This window comes from Sinocyclocheilus grahami, unplaced genomic scaffold (assembly GCF_001515645.1).
Source record: "Sinocyclocheilus grahami isolate Dianchi unplaced genomic scaffold, SAMN03320097.WGS_v1.1 scaffold43.1, whole genome shotgun sequence".
Classification (NCBI taxonomy): Eukaryota; Metazoa; Chordata; class Actinopteri; order Cypriniformes; family Cyprinidae; genus Sinocyclocheilus; species Sinocyclocheilus grahami.
The window spans coordinates 203595-209950 of NW_015505222.1; the positions used below are offsets into that span (position 1 = coordinate 203595).

At 35.2% G+C, this 6356-nt stretch overlaps 1 protein-coding gene across 1 annotated transcript in view; it reads right to left on the reverse strand.

The window, feature by feature from the left end:
• The window catches only part of LOC107582336 (plexin-A1-like), a gene marked incomplete at its 5' end in the record, with an annotated part of 107517 nt that overhangs the window by 44004 nt on the left and 57157 nt on the right, over positions 1-6356 (reverse strand). The gene's annotated exons all lie outside the window — the stretch shown is intronic.

Genomic DNA, 6356 nt, shown 5'->3' on the forward strand with positions numbered 1-6356 from the left:
GTGTGTGTGTGTGTGAGAGTGAGCGTTTTTGTGTGTGTGTGTGTTTGTGTGTGCGTTTGTGTGTGTGTGTGTGTGTGTGTGTGTGTATCTGTGTGTGTGTAATCAGCATTTCTGATTATTATCAATGTTGAAAACAGTTGTGCTGCCCAATATTTGTGTAAACCATGATTCATTTTATTTTTTTAAGATTCACAGATTAATAGAAGGTTCAAAAGAACCGCATTTATTTGAAATATAATTATTTTTTTTTAATTATAAATGTCTTTACAGTCACTTTCGATCAATTCAATGCATCCTTGTTGAATAAAAATATTATTTTATTTATTAACTTTTTGCATAGTAGTGTATATATACACACATTTAAAAAAAAATGTTTTATTTAAATTTAATTTAAAAAATAATTCTATGGATAATGAACAAAAATGTACATAAATAAAATGTAGTTTTTCTTAATATATAAATCTTTTGTAACATTATAAATGTCTTTGCTGTGACTTTTGATCAATTGAATGCATCTTTAATGAACAAAAGTATTAATTTCAAGTCTTTCTGACCTGAACTTTGAACAGTAATGCATTTACAGTGTGTGCTGGATACAGTCATGACGCTTCACATCAACAAGCACCGAGGATGCAGGAGGACAGAAGACGGGAAGATGACACTCAACAGCTGCAGAAAAGCTCTTATGAAACTATTTATGTATAAACACCATAAAAACAGTGTTACAGAGAATCTGATCGGAGAACAGAGAGAGAGAGAGGAGGATGTAGTTATTCCAATCTGATAAAGAATGGGACTCATAACCTCTCTCTCTGAATGATGCTGCTAAACGAAACGCGGTGAAAAGAGCTGTTAGTGCGGTGCGACGGAGCACTTATGAGATAAAGAGCTGAAAATCACCGGATTCCTCCAGGTGTCTTCACAGCCATTCCTCCTCAACTGAAGGAAACTCTCTTGACGTCCTTCTGATTTCACGAGTAAACTGACAGTATTTTTGGAAACAGCGCTGGTTTCCTGGCTTCTGCTTATTTAGCGTAAAGAGTGACCACAGCACAGGAAACCAGCAACGAGATGTTTTAAGGAAGGATGTTGGCTCATTAAAACACTCCAAAAATTCCACCAGGAACTATACTTTTTTTTGAAGGGCTTCTGCAGAACCAAACCTGGAGCTTTATGTGGCCAAACAACAACGGCCGTACCAAGATATAGAGATTTGGTAGCGTTTTGGTCAGTCAAACTGAAGCACCTTCAGTCAAAGTAAATAATGAATCAATCATCCATAGAAGAGCACATAGCACCATTTAAAAGATTAAAAAGATTTAAGAACTTAAGTAATATTTTTGTTCAGCAAGATGCATTAAATAGATCAAAAGTGGCAGTAAAGATATTTATAATGCTACAAAATATTTATATTTCAAATAAAAGCTGTTCTTTTGAACTTTCTATTCATCAAAGAATTCTGAAAAATAAAATGCATCACAGTTTCTACAAAAATATGAAGTGTTTTCAACATTGATAATAATCAGAAATGTTTCTTGAGCAGCAGATCAGCATATTATACTGATTTCTGAAGATCATGTGACACTGAAGACTGGAGGAATGATGCTGAAAATACAGCTGCGCATCACAGAAATACATTACAGTTTAACAGATATTCACATAGAAAACAGTTATTTTAAATTGTAATAATATTTCACAATTTGTACTGTATGTTTGATCAAATAAATGCAGCCTTGGTGAGCAGAAGAAAAGTTATTTTAAATAAATTTTTTTAAATCTTACCAGTTTTGAATGGTTCTGTGCACAAACACAATTATTAACACTGCAGCAAAAGCTGCACATAGATTATTGGTTTTACTTTAACTATGCCATACCTGCTCCTAAAATATCACATCTCCCGCCGTAAGACATTAATATGTGTTCCGGTAAGCCGGGGCAGAGCAACCATATTCAAATCCTTCCAGCGGCACAAGAGCCATAAAATCCACTTTCAACACTGAAGAAAACAGCTTTGTGCAATAAATGGAAAATAAGCCGTAATACGACTTCAAGAAGCCCATCAGAAAGCCACCGATCATTCTCAAGTCAGTGTGCTGAACTCATTTAAATGTTTAAATTCAATTTATTTAAATTAAATGGCCTCATTTAAATATTTCCGAGTTAAATTAAACGGAAAGCAAATGTCGTTTAGATGTCAGAGCTCTTCAGTGTGTGATTACCCATCGACACGCTCTCTATAGTGACCTCAGACGGGGATCTGTTCCCTAGTGAGCCGCCGGTGCTGTCTACAGAGGGAGCGTCTTCAAAGACTGCATCCTAACTAAAGTAGAGCCTCAACAGTGACTGATATGAAGAACACAAGACTCTACTAACAATTTAACATGAAGCTAAGCTGAAAACTGGATACTCAAAACATAAATACACAGCACACACAATTATTGGGTGAAACTGAATTACTATAAAGTCAACATTTCTGTAGGCTCTGTGTGCTGTCTTGGATGAATTTTTGCTGCCTTTAGGCTCCTTTGGGAACTTCCAGCCTACAAGTTTGGAAATGTGTGTTTGCTCGGTGAAATAATTGGATGCAATGGCCAATTCCATATTTGGTGCTCTCTTTTTCAATAACTGACAAAGACAAGAAGCTTTATAGTGCTAATTCAACAAAATGAAGAGCAAAGGGTGAGCATTAGATGTGCAACTGATGCTTGGAGTATTTTGTTATTCTTGCAGTGGCACAGAAAATGAATTGGTAAATGCAGTTGTGTCGCACAAGCTTGTCGTCTCAAAATGCAATAAAATGAGGAGTATTTACTGTCACTTTTCATCAACAATAAACAATACTTGAATAAATTAATTATGCACAATTACAACTTATGTATTTTATCATTATCAATCCGTGCTGTTAATGTTAACTAAAACTAAAATAATTATTTGTTAATTGAATTAAATCTAAAATTAAATATAAATATTAAATGCAAAACCAGAAATGTCACCTTGGCAACTCACTGAAATAAAATAAGTTCTACAACTAAAACTAGAATTTAAAAAAATAAAAAAAATAAAAATGAAAGCATTATAGCAATATTTAAAAAATAAAAAGTCATATTTTTAAAAAAATTACTAAAACATGCAAAAAGTAAAATTACAAATATAAAAATAATAGCTACTTCTAAATATGAATACATAATAGTATATAAATAATATACATATTTAATGAAAAACTCAAATTTAGAAATGTTGCCTCGGTAACTAACTGAAATCAAATTAATTGAAATAAAAATAAACTAAAGCTTAATAGACATATTTATAAAATATATTTAAAAAATGACATTCACAAAACAAAATTACTCAAATTCAAACTAAAAATAAAACTACAAATTTTTAAATAAAGCTAATTCAAAATATTAATAGATAATATAATGGTATATATATATATATATATATATATATATATATAAAACATATATATATTTAATGAAACTATTAGAAATGTTGTCTAGGCAACTAACTGAAATAAGTTCTAAAACTGAAACAGAAATAATCAATTAAAGCATAATAGAAATATAAAAAATAAATAAATGACAAATTCACAAATCAAAAAGACAAACATAAACTAAAATTAAAAATACAAAAATAAAAGCTAATTCAAAATATTAATAAATAGTATAACAGCAAATAAACAATACTAGAATTACAATCATTCCAACCATTTTCCATCAGTCATGATTCACTAACTGACACGCGTCCAACTTCAAATCCAGAGGTTCCCCTTCAGTAATCGTGGTGTTTCACACCTCAGAAATACCATCGATCGCACCTGAATGCAGCGTGATTCATGACTCGCCGCAATGCATTCTGGGATTGCCTTTTCTGTGTAGGATACAATGAGAGCCCGCTTTAGAATTCGACAAAAACGAGTTATCTTACAAGACAGCACAGAGCTGCTGCCTATCTTTTGGACCAGCCTCCGCGTCAGGGAGCGCCAGAGAGGCCTAAAAATACTGTCTAGGTAGGCAGCACAGCAGCGTACGGAGCAGACATATATCCGTATAAATATAAAAGCGATGGAAGCGTGAGAGATGGTAGGAAGGTGTCGGCCAAGAACAAAGCCAGAGAAAGAGAGAGGGAAGACGAGAGAAGAAGTAATCACTCTGATAAAGTCATTTCTCTGCACCTCCCTCTCTCTCTCTCTCTTCTCCTCCTCTGGTTTAATTATTCAAAGTGGATTAGATCTGTGCTTCAGCTGCCCAATGCATCCCAGCGATGAATATTACATAGACAGAAAGAGAAAGAGAGAGTGAGAGAGAGGAAAGATAAATCGGGGTGGCGGATATGAACTGGAAAGAAAGGAGCGAACAAAGGCAGAACGAGTGAACAAAGCCGCAAACGACAGAATATCAGCATGCTAAAGCAGAGAATTGTGGGTAATAGGGTCAAAGATGGTCTCTCTGGAATGCAGATGCTGTAGTCATGTAGTCATGACGACTGGTGTGTTGCACTCATAGACTGTGTAAAAACATGGACGTAGTGTCCGTGACGTCACCCGTAGATTTCCGAAGAGCGTTTCTGAAGCTCAAAAGTGGGCGGAGGCGGCCGTCACCATCTTGGCAGCGCGTCACTCCCGGATAATCGAAGATGGGCAAAGAGGCGGGAGCTGGTTGCTGAAGCCACGCCCACCTAGCTCGACGGTGGTGACAGCAGCGGCAATCCACCTGTCACTCAAGTGGCCACGCCCTTAATTATGCAGAACTTTAAGGCTTAATATAATTTAAACGGATGAGTTATAAAAAAAAATTCACCGCCCTCACAGTTGTCATGAAGGGCAAAATTAGCTATATAGACCAAAATAATTTTTTGAACCAGGCTGTAAACATGTTTTTTTCTGCTGTGAAGTTGGGCATTTTAACATGGGGAGTCTATGGGACCGACTCTCTTTTGCAGCCAGCCTCTAGCGGCCAGTCGATGAATTACAGTTTTAGTCACTTCCGTGTTGGCTTCACGAGAGAGAGCGGGAGGTTGCCGCTTGGTTTCACTGCATGCGTGTGATAAAACTCCCTCACTTCAGACTGGCACTCGACGTCTAGTTGTTCTGCGGCTCTTAAAAAAAAAAAAAACGAGTCAGGAAGATAAGAAAGAATCCTACACAACAAGGAACATCAGCGCGACGTGAAAGAACAGACAGCTTTCCGCCGCACTGATTCACATCTTTTCTGACTCAAAGCCTCTAACAGATGCCACCACTCATATATTCTGGCTTTGTTACTCGAATGGTGTAACAAAGCCACTTGCGTGTGCAAAATTAAGTGCAGAGTCAAATCTGGCAGGTACATAAAATCCCCAGTGACTTCATTACGAACGTCAGCATGATTTACATCCAACTACACGATATTATAAACAAACGTCTGACCCTCACTGATGTAAGAGACACAAGAGGTTCAAATCAAACACAAACCGTCCACTAATGTAAACTACTGTCACACCTTATATTTAGATTGACCATTAGAAGCTTATCTAGCATCGGTGTTTTCATCAGGAGGTCAAGGCTCAGCTGGTTAGTCGGGTTCAGTTAAACCATTTCTCTCTATTAATGGTCATTCGAAAGTCGTAGACTATTTAAGATACTGAGGTCAATAAGAATTTTGTGAGAAATGAATACTTTTATTTAGCAAGGATGCATTACATTGATCTAAAGTGACTGTAAAAACATTTATGCTACAAAGGATTTCCATTTCAAATAAATGCTGTTCTTTTAAACTTTCTATTCATCTGTGAATCCTGAAAAATAAAATGAAGGATCATGTGTGACACTGAGGACTGGAATGATGAATGCTGATGAAAATTCAGCTTTGATCACAGCAATTAATTACATTTGAATATATATTCATATAGAAAACAGTTATTTTAAATTGTGATAATATTTCATAATTTTTTACTGTATTTTTCATTAAGTAAATGCAGCCTTGCTGAGCAGAAGAGACTAAAAATCATTTGAATGGTCATGTAAATTCATTATATTACAGTAGACTGCGTGAATTGAACTTACACTGGGATTTATTTAAAAAAATGTTTTAAAACAATCTGCACTCATAAACATCCATTTCTAGCCAAATTAAATATTCTAGAGCTGGGCTATAGTGAAGATGAGTATTTGCAAAAGAAAACAGCCACGACATCAAGACCTAGAAATCATAATTTTCTAATTTCCTCATAACAAATTTTCCCATGACTGAACATAAAAAAGCCAAATAATCCCATGATCATTTCTTCCTCTTGAGGTCATTTTAAAAACATTAATACATTTTTTTAAATTTTTTATAAAACCTCTGCCTAGTGTAAAATATCATATGGGGGGGGGG